At 41.1% G+C, this 21559-nt stretch overlaps 1 protein-coding gene across 1 annotated transcript in view; it reads right to left on the bottom strand.

Moving 5' to 3' along the window:
* Window positions 1-19234, bottom strand: part of il11ra (interleukin 11 receptor, alpha) — a 65616-nt gene extending 46382 nt beyond the window's left edge. Inside the window, exon 1 of the mRNA XM_039779845.1 lies at window positions 19094-19234. The gene's annotated coding sequence lies outside the window, so the exon portion shown is untranslated. The remainder of the gene's footprint in view (window positions 1-19093) is intronic.
* Window positions 19235-21559: the final 2325 nt, after the last annotated feature.

Raw genomic sequence — 21559 nt, 5'->3', positions numbered from 1 at the left:
CCTCATGTTTTGAATTTGTCTTCAGTATCACACTTCTACTTCCTGTTTACATCATTCAAACCATTAGTGGCAAAAACCCTGATCATATTCATCCCAAAAACACATGAAAATGTGCTTATATTTTTTACTATCAACACTTTGTTTTTATGCTACATTTTTTTCCCCTCTATCTGTTCATATATTTGTTGACATACAGGAAGAGAAGCCAAACTTAAATGTTTATATATATACACACACATACACACACACACACACACACACACACACACACACACACACACACACACACACACACACACACACACACACACACACACACACACATTCACATAAAGGATTATTAGGAACACCCTACTAAGACCGTGTTTGACCCCCCCTTTCGCCTTCAGAACCACCTTAATTCTTTGTGGCATTGATTCAACAAGGTGCTGGAAGCATTCTTTAGAAATGTTGGCCCATATTGATAGGATATCATCTTCCAGTTAACCTTTGTGTTGTCCTTCGGGTCCCAGTGACCCAAAGGACAACACAAGGATTATGTACTTCCGTTTACTTTGTTGAGAATTGCTCTCTAAACAAGGGTTAATACAGCACCTTAGTTCTTGTTTGTACAGCATTTTGGTCAGCTTAAACTGTGTTTAAATGTGTTCTACAAATAAACTTTACTTACTTACTTTACAAGAAACAGGGTTTAGAGAGCAATTCTCAACAAAGTAAAGGGAAGTACATAATCCTTGTGTTGTCCTTCGGGTCACTGGGACCCGAAGGACCACACAAGGGTTAATGGAGATTTATGGGATGCACGTCCAGGGCACGAAGCTCCCGTTCCACCACATGCCAAAGATGTTCTATTGGGGTGAGATCTGGGGGCCATTTTAGTACAGTGAACTCATTGTCATGTTCAAGAACCCAATTTGAAATGATTTGAGCTTTGTGACATGGTGCATTATCCTGCTGGAAGTAGCCATCAGAGGATGGGTACATGGTGGTCATAAAGGGATGGACATGGTCAGAAACAAGGCTCAGGTAGGCTGTGGCATTTAAACAATGCCCAATTGGTACTAAGGGGCCTAAACTGTGGCAAAAAAAACATCCCCCACACCATTACACCACCACCACCAGCCTGCCCAGTGGTAACAAGGCATGACTGATCCATGTTCTCATTCTGTTTACGCCAAATTTGATGACTCTGCCATCTGAATGTCTCAACAGAAATCGAGACTCCTCAGACCAGGCAACATTTTTACAGTCTTCAACTGTCCAATTTTGGTGAGCTTGTGCAAATTGGAGCCTCATTTTCCTATTTTTAGTGGAGATGAGTGGTACCCGGTGGGGTCTTCTGCTGGTGTAGCCCATCCGCCTCGAGGTTGTGCGTGTTGCGGCTTCACAAATGCTTTGCTGCATACCTCGGTTGTAACGAGTGGTTATTTGAGTCAAAGTTCATCTTCTATCAGCTGGAATCAGTCGGCCCATTCTCCTCTGACCTCTAACATCAACAAGGCATTTCCGCCCCCCAGGACTGCAGCATACTGGATGTTTTTCCTTTTTCAGACCATTCTTTGTAAACCCTAGAAATGGTTGTGGGTGAGAATCCCACTAACTGAGCAGATTGTGAAATACTCAGACCAGCCCGTCTGGCAGCACCAACCATGCCACGCTCAAAGTTGCTTTGATCACCTTTCTTTCCCATTCTGACATTCAGTTTGCAGTTCATGAGATTGTCTAGACCTGGACCACATCCCTGAATGCATTGAAGCTGCCATGTGATTGGTTGATTAGATAATTGCATTAACGAGAAATCTTACAGGTGTTCCTAATAATCCTTTAGGTGAATATATATACTGTGTGTGTATATATATATATATATATATATATATATATATATTTATTTTATAAAAAAAACTGTACTTGAGCATGTATAGTATTACTCCCATGCCCAATTTATTTGTAGCCTGACTAATTCTGAAAATTATAATAATGGCTGACATGTCAAGCTAAGCTATGTAGTGGCTATGCCATAGACCTGTTAATAAAAAGAGTCAAAATCAAAAATAACATTCATGGGGTTGGGGAAAGATTGAAAAAAAACAAGAGATAAAGTAGTAACATTACAGTGTGTTAGTACAGCCAAAGACGTTTTCTTCATACTGGATAGAAGTGTGTTTGTGTGTGTTAATGTACATTTGGCTATCACCGACAGATGACCTTTAACACAGCCGGCAAGGAGCTTTCACCATGTGTTCAGCAGGAAGGAAACACCCTATACACCAAAGTTACACAAACATGGTAGGGGGCGCGCGCGCACACACACCCACAAACACAAACGCACAGACAAACAACATAAAAAACCCGCCCCCTACCACCAAATTCCACCCACACACACACACCACACACACACACACACACACACACACACACACACACACACACACACACGACCCCTGTTCGCTAGAGCTATGAGTCACTCTGCTGGGAACTCCATGCTTTCCCCATTACTACCGAATGGCTGACTGACTGTCCGAACACGCTGAAAGAGATAACAGAATGGAGATGACAGAAAGGGGTAAAGGGGAAAAAATTGAGATATAGACATACAGAGATAAAAAAAAATAATAACAGTGAGAAAGATGAACCAGAAGTGTGTGAAATAGTGAGAGGAAAAAGAAGACAGGCAGACAGGGTAAAAAAACAAATGTGTTTAATGTATCTAAATGGTAGTTCAACTATACACAAGGGCAAAGTTAAATAGTTTAACTTCCAGTCACAGCACACTCCAAACCAGTGGAATAAACATAATCCTATGAGAGAATAAAACAATTTTAAAATGAGAGTCATGCTTTCTCAATTACTACTGTCTGACTGTCTGTTCAAAAATGTTCCTGGAAATGAGACCAACAAAGAAGAAAGACCCAGATACTGAATAATCATTCACATTTACATTACTGGAGGATGTTCTAAACTAAACACTTGGTTGATGTTTAGGACAGATGGCAGACAGGAAGTGATGCATTTTATATGTTCACTGCAGTGACATTGACACCTCAGATATATAAATGTATTTTTCTACAAAAAAAACTTTTTTTTATTAAACAAAAGAAGCCAAAAAAATGATTAATTTTGTCCAAGTACAAGCAGCAGTCCAAGACCATTACCTGAATAAAACTAACATTTGCAAAATTGTGATTGAAAATCGAGAGCAATCTGATCAGAGAATAAGTAGTAAAGAAGATTACGAATCGGACCAGTTTGTGACAGTTCTCCATCATCGAGCTACAGGCACATTTTGGACTGTACAAAGAAGATCCTGATGTTCGATGCGCAGCCCTATAGCCACCAAAGATTCACTATACCATCACGGAAAAACACCAGGACAATGAGCTTTCACACTAGCAATAGAGACAAAAAAAAAAAAAACTAATGAGCTTTTGGCACCAAAGGAATCAAAACCATATGGTAAAATGGAAACAGAGAAAAGACATCAAATATAAAAGGGAACGAGCAAAGAAATAAATCCTGCGGTATTACTCCGTCTTGTGCTGTTATGTTTATAGTTAGGGTATGTCACATATTTTCCCGTTTCAATTGTGTAAATGCGGAAATAAGTTGTAAGCGTGATGAACTGGCATCATTTGACCACAGGGAGTCATTTGCTCCAACCCTACACTGATCATTTGGGATTTGTTTATATTTCATTTATTGCAGATTGAGCAATAGAATTGAAATTGAGAGAGAGAGAAAGAGAGAGAAGGGGGTGTAAAAGTATTAACGAGGAAACAAACAAACTTTGGAAAGATGTAATGTATGAAATATGCATAAATACCAAACAGACCAGTAGGGCCACAACTGGATTGACACAATTAACATCTGGATTACTATGGATTCTTACGGAATGTGTAAAATGCACACCTTACATTCATTGTTTTCAACATTTTTGTGGCGCACAAAGATCACAAAGCAACTCAGATGTAGGACCTGGGCCCTTGAAGAAAAAGAAAAAGACAAAAAAAAACAAAAAAAAGTGCTTTACAAGCTAGCATTGGTGGGCTACCACATATCATTCCGAACATCAAATGTAAACCACCATTAAAAACAGGGGTGTGGGGGGGGGGGAGAAAAAATGCAAAAAAAAATGTTTTGGTGGCTTAGTTTTTATGCCATGCTAAATCAAACTCTCTATGACTGGATCAAGCAAAAACATCACGCTGTAAAGCAAACAGCCCCCATACACTGTACACCAGGCAGAGGCAAAACACACACACACACACACACACACACACACACACACACGGAGTTGAGCTGCAGTGTGCCCTGTCGGATCTACAGTAGGACTATTCAGTAAAGACAGACAGTGGGGCAAACAGACCCTATATATGTCATGCTGAAGCGAACACTCAAAAAAGCCCATCAGCACTGTTCACTGTGGAATCTACAGTGTTGACTACTCAGACAAAAAGCAGACGGCAGAGCAAACACATTTCATATTTGAACGGGTGCAAGCAGGCTGAGGAGGTTAGACTTTCATCGACAGAAAAGACGTTAGCCAAGGAGAAAATCATCCACAACCTCATTACTGTCGAAGTGATTTGCTTGGAAGCAGGATGCAACACACGCTATAACAAAGTTTCTTTCAGAACAAATGAGTGACACAGATAGAGAGAGAGAGAGAGAGAGAGAGAGACAGAGAGGGCCCTCGTCAGACTGTTTGGCTCTGCTGCACGGACCTGGCTCACAATCAGCCCGACTACCCAACCTGTTTGCTTGAGATAGAAAGGCTGATTTACAGTGCACCGCCAGGATTTGGTTTCAAAGTTTGTTGATTTTAAGACACTCTGTGTTTGTGTGTGTTTGTGTGTGTTTGTGTTTGTGTTTGTGTGTGTGTGTGTGTGTGCGTGTGCGTGTGTGTGTGTGTGTGTGCCTCTTGAGTGATCCAGGAGACCGATTAAGAAGCTTGTTATAGATCAAAGGCAGTATGATAGGGAGGGAGCTTTTCAGAGTTGAAATCTGTCAAACTAGAAAGAAAAAAAAAAAAAAAAGCTCTACATGATCTCACTAGTTTACGCATTCGTTTTACTCCGTGACTGACTAACTTCTATCAAGGACAATGTGTTAAATAGAATATACACTGTATGCTATGCTTGTAACGTTACAAGTTCAGTGAGCTGATGTGTAGCTTATCAGCTTCAGAGTACATGAACTAGAGGGATTTACTTGGGCGGTAACATCAACCGAATATTAATAAGGCATTAGGTGTTGATGCGGATCTTTTGACAGTTTAATATGAAGTACACACATTACATTTTAATCTAATTCTGCATTTAGGCTTCTTATACAGTATTTTATTTTCCGTTTATTTGTAAGGGACGAGTACAGAGAAACATCGGCAGTTGCAGAAGCAGTGTCCAATGTTCTGTACAGTACACGTGTATATAGCTGATTTGCAACACCAGTCCCTTGATGGGCATTGATAGTTCAAGTAATCCTTTATATTACATGTTACAGTGAAAAACAGGTGGATGGAAACACACTTACACATATCCAAGGTAAGACGTGCTTTTCCCCCATGCCGTTGCCATCCCCCTCGGGAGTGTTATCTTAACACATTAGCCTAATGTTGACCCAGGGAAACCATCTATTTAAAAATCGTTTAACTAAACAGGGTCCACATGGCCATCAAATATGCTGATCAATCACAGGACAGAGATGCACGTTTCTCCCCACCTATTTTCTAATGTGGCATTTGATTTGACAGGTTTTGTCTCATTCACAGTATTTCAGCACTTTCTCGGTCACGTTTTGGGTGGCAGCGCGGTGGATAATGGATCGGTCCTTTAGATTCAGATTTAACACACCGACCGACAACTGCAGTTTGTTTTCACCTCCAAAAAAAGTCTCTGCAAGGCATAGTCGGTTATCTAGTTAAGAAGAGTCTGTTGGGCAGGCACCCATATGTAGAGGTTTACTCCTCGACGCGGCAGCCGCGGGTTCGACTCCGCCCTGCGGCCCTTTGCTGCATGTAATTCCCCCTCTCCCCTTTCATTTCTTCAGCTGTCCTATAAACATAAAGGCCTAAAATGCCCAAAAAATAATTGTAAAAAAAAAAAAAAAAAGAACAGTCTGTTTGTATTTTACCTTGAATAATGGTCAGTTAATTATCGTGTCTATAGAAAATGAAAGTTAGGTGCATGTTGCATATTTTCACGCTGCATTATCTCTTGACTGACATCTACCAACAACTTAACACCCCACATTTGGCAAGGCAAAACAAAGGCTGAGAATCATATCTATTTAGCGATTCTAGATTGTAAGGACAGATTAACATGTCTATCATTTCTTTTTTTTAGCACCAAGCAGTGTTTTTGAAATGCACTGATGTCAACACTGCTTGACTCATTGCAACCAACCTTAACTCGGGAAATAAAACTGTCTTCAACGCAACACTCTGTTGAGCAGAGAAATTCCAACAAACGGCAGACGGCGGACAATGCCATATTTAGCCAACTCTGATCTACCGATTATTCAAAGTAAAATGTGATAAAGTGTGAGCTCAGAACTCAGAGCCATTGTAATCGGTTTAAATTTGTTAAGCAATTTATCTGCCCTTAATAAAGTAAATCATTATGACAGTAAATATTATAATACAAAATTCTAAATACAGTGTAAACTGATATTGATTTTTCAGGTGGCTGAAATACAAGTCACCACAATGCCATTGATTTTACCTTCCAGAAAGGTGGAGTTGCTACCGTTTCCTTGACTGGTTCAATAGAAACAATAGTCACACAATAACAACTTTGGTCCAACAAAGGTGTGTTAATGCAAAGTTGCGGACTGATCTCATGAAGTGGCGTATGTATGACACGGCAATTCGTATGGCATTATTGGCGTGTTATCAAGACGCATACTCGCTTTTTAGCGTGTTTATTATTTATGTTTGGCCTCCATTGACTTACATTACCTTGCGATTGCGTGTGAATTGACGCCGTAGTGAGTAGTATGAAAGGGCGAAAATCTGCGTAGGGCGGGTGGTCGGGGTGGAGGATGGGTCAAACACAGGACTTACACCCAGGAGACCAGGGATCGTGTCCCGCGTGTCATGTTTCCTAAACTCAACTGTCGCTTTCCTCTTTTCCTAAACCCAACCTTGTTATTCTTTTCCTAAACCCAACCAGCGTGTCACGTTTCCTAAACCCAACCGTAGCTTTCTTCTTTTCCTAAACCCAACCGGTTCTTCTTTTCCTAAACCCAACCGTAGCCTCGCAATAACACGCCACGTGGCTTTAGAGAGTGGCGTGTAGGTTTACGCTGTGACGTTACAGACTGCCGTCCGCTGTATACAGCGTAGACATACACGCGGATAGCTCAAAATGCGTACAGATAACACGTTTACGCAAAGTCATGTTGAAAGTTGTGTTAATGTGATCCGACCTTACAGCGCCGTCCACAGCTCCAAACATGGGACAGTGCCAACAGCCAACCAAGTTATTGTACTGCTACTGTCCTGAAGTAACGTCCTCATACACAAACTTACGTCAGGTCACGTGGGAAAATGTTTTTTAGAAAGAACTTGAGAAAACAGCATTTTAAGGCTAAAACATACTTTGACCAAAATGTGAATGTTTGGATTTGAATACATTAGGAACACTACTGGGAAGCAACAGCGTGATACTGAACCATAAAAAAAAAAAAGCTTCCTCCTGTCTGTGTCAAAAATGAGAATGTGGACATTTTAAGCTGCTGTGTAAATATGCAAAAAACATATCGAGTGTAGTGCAGTCTTGGCTTCACTCTCATTTTTTTCTGTCACCTGTCTGCCAAATCAGATATGATCACCATGCTCGATAACACCCATTTATCGTCCTTTAAGACTGCCAACACTCCATGAAGACAACAAACCCAGCAGAAGCAATCAGGGAGGCAAAGCAAGGGCGGCAGACAGACGGCAAATAAAATAATGAAGATGTCGAAACAAGGAGGAACAGGGACAGAGAGGTTAGTAAGTAGGGCTGGGTACCGAACGTCGATACTTTTATGGCACCGAAAAAAATGTTCCGATCCTATGAGTATCGGAAAATTATTAATTTTTCGGTGCCAGATTTCGGTTCCAAAAGCGTCTGAACGCTTAAGCGCAAGCTTATCTGTCCTCTCTGCATACTGACAGAGAGCAGAGCTCCGACCCGACACACGCACACGCGCACGCGCACACACACACACACACACACACTCGGAGAGGTGCGGACCGAGTAAACTACGTCGTCGGCGCTGTAGTTTTGTTGAAGTCACAGTGAGTCACAGCAATGCCGATAAAGTGGTTTCAAGTGTAGTTAGTTTTTCAAAACTTCACGCAGACAGCGTTTGCTGCGATACGATATTAATGGCGAGCCGAAAGCGGTCGCGGTGCTGTACGACGTTACACTTCCTTACAAGCAGGCACAAGCGTGGTTTCTCTGCCCTGGTGACTGACTGACAGGCTGAGCTTGTAAGGCAAGGCAACTTTATTAATGTTACTCTGAGTGAGCAGTGTTACCAGAATTTTTACATTTTGAGAACTGTTGTGATTCACAATTAAGTTGGAAAATAAAAGCTTTGTGTTTAATGTATTTTTGTTGATGTTGAAATGGATTTTAAAACATATGGTATCGAAAAAAGTATCGTTAGGAACCGGTATCGAAACTGAGGTATCGAAATTGGCACCGGATCGAAAGATTCTGAACGATACCCAGCCCTATTAGTAAGGTAGGCAGGAAACAACTGAAAGGAGAGAAGAAGAGAGAGAAAATAGAGATGTTTCATACTTCTCTTTCATAGACATTCCAACAGAATGATGTCATTACAGTTAAACACACACACACACACACACACACACACACACACACCTTTTCTACCCCAGAGACATTTTGCTACATCATAACCGACTGTCACATAATTTAAACAGACAAGTCTATCAATTATGCATGTACCAGTCCAGTAAAAATAGTCGCCTTGTTGCAGCAGAAATGCATGAACGCAACAAGATCCACTAAAACACTCCATCTACCAAAGTCCATGTCATACGTCTCTGTCTTTGATACATCTTACACTTTAAGGTATTTATCAATCAATCAATCAAATCAATTTGAATTTTTCACATGAAATCATACGAGGTACAATTCCAGTGAAATGTGAGTGTGTAGTGTGTATGATTCATCATGAGCCACGCTTGCCTTGGAAATTACATGCTTTAAGACGTTTAAAAAAAAAAAAAAAAAACTACAAAAAAGTTCAATCAACCAGTTAAAATTTCTTAAAATGACATCTCCTCTCTCCTCCCTCATTTAAAGATCCAGGGTCAATGAATATGAAAAGAACGTTTCCCTTCTGGATACAAGATGTCTCCTACTCCACTGAAGTCCATTCTCAGCCCACGTGCAGTGGAGCTTTCGAGTTTCCACATCACACTGGTGTAAGTGCGGCATACTGCGTCCTGCTGGCGAGTCCGGGGGGTTAAACTGAGATTTAAGGTGAGCACAGAGAAACTTTACCCCCTCGGCAGACGCATGTGAAAACTCTGCACACACATCATTCTGCACGGTGAAGCTCCAACATCCAAGTCAAGTAACAATAAGCAAAACACATTTTTGAGTGAAAGAAACTACTTGAAAACCCAAGAAGAACTCAATCTGCTGCAAAAAAATAGCTAGCCTTAGTAGCCTATATATTACATATGGCCTAGAGTCCAAAGTAGGGATGCAGCGGTTAACCGATTTCACTTTTAACCACGCTTTAAAGCGTCACAGTTAATTAATCGCAAAGGCTCCGCTACGCTGTGTGTTAACTGTCTGCAAGTTATGTGTAGCAGACTGTGCAGTTCTTATTAAACCTCCTTGACAACATAAATGTTTGCGTTTGCGCACACACGGCACATCAGACGCCGGTCCAGTCACACACACACACACACACACACACACACACACACACACACACACACACACACAGTTGAGGAATGTCATTTTTGCTGATCATACACAAAGATACACATACATTATTCACACCAGGAAATGTCCCTTTTCAACCACTTGTGCTACAATTGGGGATCTGAGTTATACGTTTCAGCAGCAGTCTCTGACACAGTGTCTCACTACCGTTTGAGGAATCAGAACCTGCAACCTTAAAGCCAATAGCTCATCCTCCAACGTTAAGAGTTGTCCTGTCCACACTGTCTAAGGTTTAACCGTGCTGTAAGCCTTTCTGACTCAAAGCCAGCACTGCTAATGTCTTTAAAACCTGGACAGACGTTATTCAGTCTGTCCCAAGTTGGCAACAGCTGCCTACAAACCACATTTTAGGGATTACTGCTTGCTATTTTCAACACAATGTGTCTTTAGTATTGTGGAAGTACTTGTTTTGGTACCAATTAGCACCGATATGCACTTCGCAAAATCTACACGTCCGAGAGAAATAGAACAATTCAACTATTTTGTTTCAATAGTAAATGTGGACACTGGGCACAAAGTGCAGTTCCATTTCGCGTCACAAAGTTCCCCTGCCACCCTAACTTGTAATGGAGACAGACAGATCTATTCACTGCTTCTGAAAATGAACCCTACTGGGACAGCAAATTGAATTTGCAATAATGAATGCCTTCGTTAAACCTATTCTCTAACAAGATGGTGGATTGATGTGCTGGGCTTTAGAGCTGCTTTTATTCTATTTCTTGTCAGACATCTGGTTCACAAACAGAACATTGTCAGGTTGGCAGCGACGGCAAATATGAACACCTGCAGGGTGGGAGTCAACACCAAGCAGCCAAAATGCTGGCACAATCTTGCCACAGCAGCTTGTAAATCAATCCACAGTATTCTTCATGCTGGTTTGGCAAGTAACCGCTCGTGATTTGGAGGTAGAATTTTTATACCAAAGCAATCAATAGAGTGTTTTTCCAGCATAGACTAATATTCTGCCAAGCTCTAACAATTTCCCCAGTTAGCTGTATTTCCACAGTCAACACTGCACTGGACAGAGTAGCCACAGAATATATGGCTAACCTAATATGTAGCTTTCACTGGCAGGATTGCAGCAATATGTCAAAAGGTGCACAGCAAATTCCATATATATATATATGGTCATTAATCTTTGAGCTATTGGCATGTTGGTTACAGTCAAACATAGGCTACATATAAACCTCACATAACCTCTTCTCCTTACAATAGATGGTAAAATGGTAAAATATGTGAATTTTATTCATCTTCCTCTGTGACAAATAGATAAAAATGTTTTAGTGGAAGCCTGTAGAGGTCCAGAAACGCACGTAAAGCACATTTGCATGCGAAGGAAGCACATTCTTTAACATTTATCTAGCATGCATGCCGTTTCACAGAGCATTTACAGTTATTCACCCCAACAAGTGATAAGCTTACAGTGAAGCTGTCAGCATTAATCAGTCCTCTACCATTAGCCGTTGTAGACGTACACGTGTAAGTGAATGTCTTAAGTTAGTGGTCTAGAAGTTAATGTCTTCTCTTGTCTAAATGTGAACTAATTCAAACCTTGCATGTGATATAGCCTAAAAGGCCAACACATACCTCCACATTGTTATAAACTGAGATGTGTGCTAGAGAGCATGTCAATATTGGATAGAGTAGGACGTACTACTACAGGATTAAAGATTAAACAAGTAGTAAAGGCTATTAGTGGCCACAGTAAAATAAAGACAACTCTGAGCTTGTCCTTCTAGAAATGGATCCATTATGCAAGTGCGGTTTGAAACGTTATACTACTGCGGCCTCTCCCCTTACCGCTGCTGTGATGGCACCTTAACTTACGTATACAAATGTAAAACAAGGTAGCAAAAATACAACATCACCCACAACAATACGTATATATACGTATTGTATATGTTGAATTCCTCTTAAATCACTTTCATTTCTAGGATTACCCAGTGTCCTTTAATAGTCTTCTACAGTGGTTATCAATTATAATCTTGTAGCCTACAGCATATGATACTAGGCCAAATGACGATGATGTGACTTGAGATAATTCCAGAGTCCAAAAATGGAGTCTGCTGGCAAAAAAACAGTTGTCCTATCTAAAACAGATGTGGCAAACTTCAGATGTTTGGCATCCATTCCCATACATCAAGGAGCGAGTATAGGCTTTCTCTGCAGAGCTGCCATTATATTCAACCATCATTCATCCACAGGCAGACCTTGCACTGACAGACATTTTTTTGCTGGGAAAGGAGCGTACGTGGCCATTTTCTTTCTTTTTTCTCTCCGTTCAACAAATATTACACTTTTACTATCATCATCACACAATCGCCGCCCGTGTTGGTCAGTTGATCTCAAAAGAAGCCACAGCTCCAACCCACAAGGTTAAGCCCTACTTACGTGGCTTGGCCTTGCGGCTTGGATGTGTTTAAACTGTAGCAAATGTAGAGAATCATAGCAGAACAAGAAATGAACACGCCAGGTTGGGATTATAAGTAACGTACAACTCTCTTTCTCGCAGAAGAACTCCTCAAATGTACTGAACAATTGAGCAGAGCGCCTGGTAAGCATGAGTGGGGATAAAGTGCACGAACAGCAGCACAGAGGAGAATAAATACCCCAATCTAGGCCCCTCAGAGTTGGGTTTAATATCAAGAGCTGGCTCTGTCTGTTCTCTCTGACACACACACACACACACACACACACACACACACACACACACACACAAAAAAAAAAAAAAAAAACCACACACCCCCCACACACACACACACACACACACACACACACACACACACACACACACACACACAGAGAGAGAGAGAACAGTATGGCCCCAGACCTGGCAAGCGGCGTTCAAGTTCTTGGAGCAGCTTTCTCTCTAATTTAAAGTTGATTGCCGTGCGCCGTCTGTGTGTGACTAGTGAAATATGAGTGTGGAGAAGAGAGTATGGAGGCTTGGACTGAGTTTAGCCCTGTGTGCTTGTGATTATGGGGAGTGTGTGCGCACAAAAGTATTGGATCGTCTGCGTGTGTGCCTATGCGCATATATGTGCATGCATGAGTCCGTGTGAAGGTCTAAGTGGAGCCGCTGCATACTTGTGTGTATGTGTGTGCGTATGTGGTTTTTGGCCTTGAGCTTGTGCAGGGTTCGGACTGCCAGCGAGAGCCGTCTGCAGGGAATCAGGCGAAGCCGAAGGCCAGCTGAATAACAGTACCTTTCTCTAACTAGAATGAGGTGTTCGGAGGGGAGTTTGACTGAACTGAGCTGTACTAAAAAAAAAAAATGAAATAAAGAATAGACTAAGTCGATCTTTGTAGGTCTGTATTTAGCAAAAACAAAGCAAAGAGAGTAAATTTGAACTTATGATGGACGTGACAAATGTAAGGACTGTGATGGAACAGTGGGGCAGACGTAGGTCAGATTCCTGTCTCGGATTGATTATTTCTCTCTGAGCAATCGTGTGATTCAATGTGCGATTACTTGAGAGCAACTCTTAAAAATGACTCCCAGATTGGACTGGAACGCCAGAAAAACTCTTGATAAATGTGTTATAGCGAAGATGGGTTTTTTTTCTCAAAGGTTTGCTCTCTACAGTCATCTTACATTTAATGCAAATCTTAGAATTTAAGCATGAGCCTTCCCCTTGACTAGACTACAGTTAATATGACCACACAAAGCCAAACTCAGGCTACATTTAGGCTACATTCAGACTGCAGGCAAAAGTGGCCCAAATCTGATTTTTTTTGGGGTCAAGTGACCAGGTCAGACTTCTTCAGAAGTAGTGTGAACACTCAAATCTTGCCCAGATCTGATTTTTTTTTCCGAATCAGATTTGGACTACTTCCGTACGTGGCCCTGAATCAGACCCAGGTCTGATTTTTTTCAATGCGGCCGCAGTGTGAACAACCAAGGCGGATTTGATGCGACTTTTACGTCAATCTGCATCGACGTTTCACTTATTTCAATTATGCGCCGGCGGGAGTTAGCCCTAGACACAGACGGTACAATTACAACGCAGTCCCACCACTCCTGGCGTCGTCTCTGCATCCACACAGACCTCTGTAGGGAATTTGCAGCCATAAACCCTGCAAAAAGGCCAAAATAGCCAATTTGGCTCTCTTTCTCGTCATTCTTCTCCTCCTCAGAACCTGCTCATTAATGTCACGGCTGCCATTATACAAACATTTTGAAATAAAAGCAAAAATGATTACTTCCTCCATAACCTCCCTAACTTTAGTGCAACGGCGTGCTGCGTCTGATGTCATTGTTAGTGTTCTTTTGTGCATGCGGGTCAGTACGAAGCAGTTCACACTGGACTCTGATATGGGCCACATTTTAAAAGGTAATGTGAACAGCCAAACAAAAAAAAATGGATCTGAGCAAAGAAATCTGAATTAAGCATTAAGACTTGCAGTGTGAACGTAGCCGTAGTTATCACGTGTTGCCTTTCAGCCAGAGTGTAAATGCTTTGGAACTTTTAGGATTTTACTTTTTATTACAGAGCCACCTTGCATATTTAATTTTTTCTTACATCCTTACAGGCTCCAAAAGGCGTCAACATGTGTTGTCAGCCATGTGTGAATTAAGGGATTTCAATATTCTCAGAAATCTGAGCACCTCTAATTTCCCTTTCTTTTTGGATATCCCTGTAGACCCCGAGTCCAAAGAGCACATTTGTTCACTGAGGGTATTTATAAATAATCTTTTTACAGGTTTTTTTTTTTTTTCAGTCAGTGTTCATAAAGCAAAAATACACTCCAGTTTTACTTTTATAGAGACAGAAGACTTTGGGAATTCATGGGCAGGCTAACTTCCCAGAGGCAAACAGCAAGGCACCTGGTGTCTCTCTCTCTTGTTTTTTAGTTTTTTTTTTACTCTGTCTACATTTACTTTCACAGTGGTGAAGTGGTCGAGAGAGTGAAAGAGCTGATGTTCTGCTACACAGGTTTCAAAGCCAGTCTTCTATAATGTACTTTGACAAACTAGAGTTTAAACTTAAGAAGCATTTTCCTGCTCGGGCCACCCAGTCCGTGAAGTGAAATCCATTAACAGCAAACTTGTAACTGCCCGAGATACTGGAGGGAGTGGCCAGGTGTTTGGCTCCACTAACACTAAGACGTAACAACAATTAGCCCATTTCTGTGCTTTGACTCAGATGACAAGTTTCAATTAGCTGAAGGGATTTTAAAACAAAAGCAATAAACAGTGAGCCAACTGGCACCGAAAAAACCTGGGACATATTAACATCACAGGACTGGCTGAAGCACTTTGGTCTCTGTTTTACTGCCACATGGGAGTGCAGGAGGAAAACTGGCTCCACTTGGTCAAGGGGCATCCAACAAACTACAGTCTACGAGTGTCAACTCTTCCCTTTCATCTCTCAAGCAACCAACAGCGACGAGCCACTCGCCAATGCCTACAAAAGTCAAAAATGGCAACATGGCATCACGACTTTGCGTGAACATACACGCCATTTTCCTAAAGCCAAGCGGCGTGTTATCTGTACACATTTTGAGCTATCCGTGCGTATGTCTACGCTGCTGGGCAATAGATCGATGTTATATCGATATTGTGATATGAGACTAGATATCGTCTTAGATTTTGGATATCGTAATATCGTAATATGACATAAGTGTTGTCTTTTCCTGGTTTTAAAGGCTGCATTACAGTGAAGTGATGTCATTTTCTGAACTTACCAGACGGTTGTAAGTGTTCTATTATTTGCCTTTACCCACTTAGTCATTATATCCACATTACTGATGATTATTTATCAAAAATCTCATTGTGTAAATATTTTGTGAAAAGCACCAATAGTCAACACTACAATATCGTTGCGGTGTCGATATCGAGATATTTGGTCAAAAATATCGTGATATTTGATTTTCTCCATTTCGCCCAGCCCTAATACAGCGGATGTAAACATACACACTATGTGGCGTCGTGTGTACATGGTGTGCCGTGCTATCGCGGGACCGTGCCGTGCTATTGCGAGAACGTCACACGCGTGTAAAAAAAAAAAGGTTGGGTTTAGGAAAATAACATGGTGGAAGGTTTTATTAAAAAAAAAATTGGTTGTTAAACGCCACACATGGCTCTCTTGGGTGAAAGTCCTGTGTTTTACCCATCCACCACCCCAGACATCCGTCCTTTCATATGATTCGCTACGGCGATAATAAACACGCTCAAAAGCGATGATGCATACGCCAAAATGGCATACGAATTGGCGTGTCGTACGTACGCCACTTCACGAGATCAGTCTGAAATTGGTCAATGCAGTCACTTGTGATTGGGCCAATCCCTGTCAAACAGCCAAATGTGATAGGAACAGCCAACATTTCCTGAGAATTATTTTTTTTTTCATTATTTTGAGTATATGCGGTAGGGCTGCACAGTTAATCGAATTTTAATCACGATCACGATTTTGGCTTCCCACGATCAAATTTGCGTGATCGAGCGATATTTAAAATGCGTCATTCCCTTCATAGAACAGTTTTTGCAAAGCCAATCTAGCGCTCCATAAATCACTGTCTGATCACATGTCTCCATGAGCCAATCAGAGCTGTTCCCTGCCTGCACTGCGCAGCTTAGTTTCTAGATGTAGACAGTCACAGAGGACAGAGTAACGTGAGGAAAATTCCACAACAGGTAGCAGTCGGTCATCATAAGCCGGTCACAATGTTTACCAGTTTACCAGTAAACGCAACGTTTTGTCCCGTCTGTGTTGTTTTTCAGACAACAGCAGTGACCATAGTGCTAGTTTGTGTCTTTTAGCTCATAGCTTTAGCAGCAGACTGTTGGACGTCCCGCTGTTGGAATCCTACAGTGAAATACAGACACACTACACTGTTTAGCAGTCAGCATTTTAGCCGTGTTTAATCCAGTTACTACTGTGGCTAACGGTAGGCTAACGTTAGCTGCTGTGTAACGTGTTATTAGTGTTTACTAGCGTGACATTCAGCGATGTTTATGTTGCCTCTAACGTGGGTTTCGGAGCATCAGAGCGCAACGCAGACATGTAAGTGGCAGTGTAATGAGCCACAGAAATCCGCGTAGCTATTTCGTCCGGTAGATAGCAGGCACCACATGCGCCGTTAACGTGAACAGAAAATTGCGTTGCCTGTATCTTTCACGGCAAACATGCATGTGTGGAAAGCGGTCGCACAACAGCTGAAATGGCATACTCCTTCAAAGTATCCTTCAATAAAGGAGGAATTTAGCACAATATGGATGTATTAGTAGGAATGTAGCACAATATGGATGTAAAAGCAGTTATAATTATATAATTATGTGACAATAAAATTTGTTTTGGCTAAAATCAACAAATAATCGTGATAATTAATCGTGATCTCAATATTGATCAGAATAATCGTGATTATCATTTTGGCCATAATCATGCAGCCCTAATATGCGGTATGAATGAGAAAAACAGAACTGCTTTTACACTGAATCTAAATTGTGTTAAATGCATGAATGGATGCAGCTCGATACACCCACACAGGATAATCCCTATACCTTAGCTTGGATTTCATACATCAGTACGTACGCATAGCCTACATCACAACCCCAATGATTCATATCAAATGTTTTCTATTAACCAGAAACAAAACAACCGCCAAACAAGGAACAACCAGAAGACGCCTCAAAAACAGAAATACAAAACAAGTTCCAACTCATGAATGACAATCTCATTCGGTGCCCTCCACAACGTGTGCTCTGTACAACATAATATGTTTTCCTGTATCATCTCTGTGAAGCATCACAGACCGGCCGCGGTTGATAAACACGAGCTTTATCACTGATGATGTCACGTGACAGGATTTGCGGGCAAGGTTCAAGTTCAGCCACGGATATGCGATGTTACAAAGTGATGCAAGAGCACAGATCCCACATTTAAATCTTCCACCTGAATAACTTCCCCCACGACTTTCTTAGTGGCTTTCAACCTATAGACAGGTGGCATCTCCCTTTTTAAACATGAACTTTGACCCACATTATGCTTAAAACAGGTAGACATTTGAGAAAGAGAAACAAATGTGGATAACCTGGAGAAAAAGAGCTCGCAGCCGAGTCCCTCTGCCTCCTTCTACCACCTACCTTCCCTCTCTCCTACTCCTGAGACGCCCCCGGGGCTTCGTCTTTCTGCTTGGTGTGTTTGCATTCCTGTCGAGCTATATTTAAAGGCTTGATCCCTCCACTGGCTGGAGGAATGCACATCTGCAGCGAGACCCCGTCCCACTGTCTCAGTCCCTCTCTGTCTGTCTGTATTTGTAATTGCGGACTCAGAGCATTAACCTTTACTGCTGCCCCGGAACTATAATTGTGTATATACATATACTAAAAGAAAAGAGCAGGATACAGACTAATGTTGTTTATCACATCAACAAGTGCTTTTGGATGACTCATTAGTTAAAGGCTTCATTTTACACACTGCCAAGTGTGTTTCTGTGCTGGTGTTTGAGAGCTAGAAGCATAACAAGTCAATCAAAGCCAATGCAACAACAGTGCTTCTGATGGATTAGGCTTTCTGTTACGGTCCCTATAAAAGTGACAAATGTACAAATCAACATACAGATCACAATATACTGACGTAGGCTGAGTCTATCAAATTAAAAGGCGTTTCTTACTATGCTAATTTGTAATTCTATAGAATTTAATACTAAGCCAAAAGTATTCAATAATATCTAATAATTTGCTTTTGTGCTGCAATTTTCTTCCTACAACATTCACTAGCAAAAAGGTCTGAATTCAGTTTGAACCCAAAACACAGCTGCATCAACACCGAGTGAAGAAAGCAGCCAAGTTTATGGCAGAATTATCAGACATAAAATTACAATACATGTTCATTTTTGGGACATTGTGGGAGGTACACTTATAAAGCATATACTAAAAAAATCATATAACATTAATATGAAAAGTGCTCAGGGTGCCACACAAGCTATAGGGGGACCAACATGCAAGCTAGCAGCATGACGCATCCCCACTGTGAACAACATTGGAGTAAATCTCCCTCTGTTCCCTCCTGTCCCGTGTAGTGAGGCGGATAAACTTTTCGCCCCCCCTACACACTCGCCGCTTCCTAGCCCGTAATTCATTCCTCCCCGGTTTGAACAATTTGAATCACCAAACCTACCTTGGAAAATCTTCCCGAGTCAAACAGGCATTATTATGTTGTCGCCTTCCATAGTTGGGACTTTGTCGAGTGGTTCTTCGGTTTCCCCCGGACGGACTATCGGGGAACGAGAGCAACTAAAGTCGGACAAGGAGGAGAAGAGAAGGGGAGGAGGCCAGACAAGTCGGCCGCCGCCTCGTTGGAGGAGCCGGCTGTCAATCACCACGTTAAGTGGGCGGGTTCCTAATTGTAAAGGGATTATGGAGGCTGAGCTATCAACACTGATCCCAGGTCTGAGGAATGTTGGGTAGGAAAAAACAGATACAGGCCTCCTGCAGCAGGATTATGATGGTTTAATAGTTGCATCACTTTTCAGGGGAAATGTTGCAGCAAACAGACATGGCAGGGTGGCAAACTGAAATGCAAAACCTACAACAACAACAACAACAAAAACGTTTTAATTAATGCAGTTTTAGTTCATGGTGAAATTATGTACAACATGATCAAACTGTGTATGCATTGGGTTTACCTAGAAAAACCAGTGATTTAACAATGAATTGACTATTACTTTTATATCTTGTCTTTATGATTTTTTTTTTTATTTAATTAATAATGTATTTATATTTATTAATATAATCGTGTTTATTTTGAATCAAGGACAAAGACATTTTTAAATAAGCCAACTATAAGACTTTTTTTTTAGTTTTGATGATGAGTTTTTGCATTAGTTTAAAGGAATACGCCACCGTTTGTTGAAATAGGGCTTATCACGGTCTACCCTGGCTGTAGATAGGTGGGCCAACGCATTTTTTGTCTCAGTGCAAGTAATTAGGTTGTTTTTTTTTGTCTTTTGTTGGCTCATTTTTACTCACAACATGCTAACCGGCAACATAGGATTCCATTCACTACGCTAAGTTAACTAGCAGCGGCGCTGCCAATGTTGCACCGGACTAAAACAATGCATGCACAAAAAATGCGTTGGCCCACCTATCTACAACTAGGGGAGACCGTGATAAGCCCTATTTCAACAAACGGTGGCGTATCCCTTTAAGGAGAGTAGAGGAAAACACTGGTAAGTGATCCAAAAATATTCATGTATTATTTATGTACTGCTAACTAAAGAATAACATTCATTTCAGCCTTCTACTGGTAAGGACAAGTAGCACACAAGGGACAACTTGTGTAAAGCTCATTACAATCAAACAGATCATGGTAGACTAGACTAATAAATAGCTTACTATTTTCACAAAGCTTTTTTTTCCGGGTTTTACTCAGTCATCCAGCTTAATTGTCAATCCTACTTCATGAGACAGGACCCAGATTTATTTATTTATTCATTTATTTATGTAACTCACCTGTTGCATAATGATGCCTACAGAAACACATTAAATCCATTAATGGCTCCAGTGCCCGATGCAATAAACTGGATGACGGTAACATCTCATTATCCAAAGCAATGACCTTTTATCCTCCCTTGTGAATGTAAATGGAGGTGGAAAAAGTCATCTGTCAATGTGATGCAACGCCACATCTCAACATTACCACGGGGGTTGATTCAAAACCTCTCTGGTGCATCGTCAACAGACACTGAGGAGTGTAGGCTTCACAACGGTAAAATGTATTGCAGCGGTGTCATATTGGTTTGAATTCAACTGTACAGGTGTGCCTAAGAAACTATTTTAAGTGGGCAGTGGTGGCCTAATGGTTAAAGAAGCGATCTTGTGACTTACCCGGATAAATAAAGGTAAAAAAAATAAATAAATTGCTCAGTCTTGACTATAAAGTCTTTAGTCTTGCATGATCATTGCACATTTCATACAGATGTCATTCAAAATCTCACTGTGTGTTATAGGTTCAGCAACATGTACTACTCGTTTTTGTATGTCATATACCAAATATAGCCTACAGTACAGTAGATAGATAGATAGATAGATAGATAGATAGATAGATAGATAGATAGATAGATGCAATTAATACAGTACAATACAAGACAATACAATATGATACAATCACAATACAACACAACACAAATGCACTTTTAGAGGAGGGATACAAATACAAATACAGTGAGAATGTGGGCGCCCATGTAGCTCACCTGGTAGAGCAGGCGCCCATATACAGAGGCTCAGACCTTGACGCAGCGGCTTAGGGTTTGAGTCCGACCTGCGGCCATTTGCTGCATGTCTTGCCTGTGCATTTGATCTTTTATATATTATTACTGTAAATTAGTTTTTTAATATACATGTTAAAGTCTGGATAATATATAATATATGTTGTTTGTATATCTGGAGTTGTAACAAAAATAATTTCCCCCTGGGATTATTAAAGTATTTCTGATTCTGATTCTGATGTCTTCCCTCCCTCTCTCCCCCGTTTCCCGTCTACAGCTGTCCTGTCTATTAAAGGCTAAAATGGCCACACAAAAAAAAATACAATGGAAATGCATTGCACAGTAAATAGTTTTACAATGTGATAAATAGAGAAGGT

This window comes from Perca fluviatilis, chromosome 17 (assembly GCF_010015445.1).
Source record: "Perca fluviatilis chromosome 17, GENO_Pfluv_1.0, whole genome shotgun sequence".
In the NCBI taxonomy this organism is placed as follows: Eukaryota; Metazoa; Chordata; class Actinopteri; order Perciformes; family Percidae; genus Perca; species Perca fluviatilis.
The sequence above is the reverse complement of the archived record's forward strand: the minus strand, read 5'-3'. Positions and strand labels throughout refer to the sequence as shown.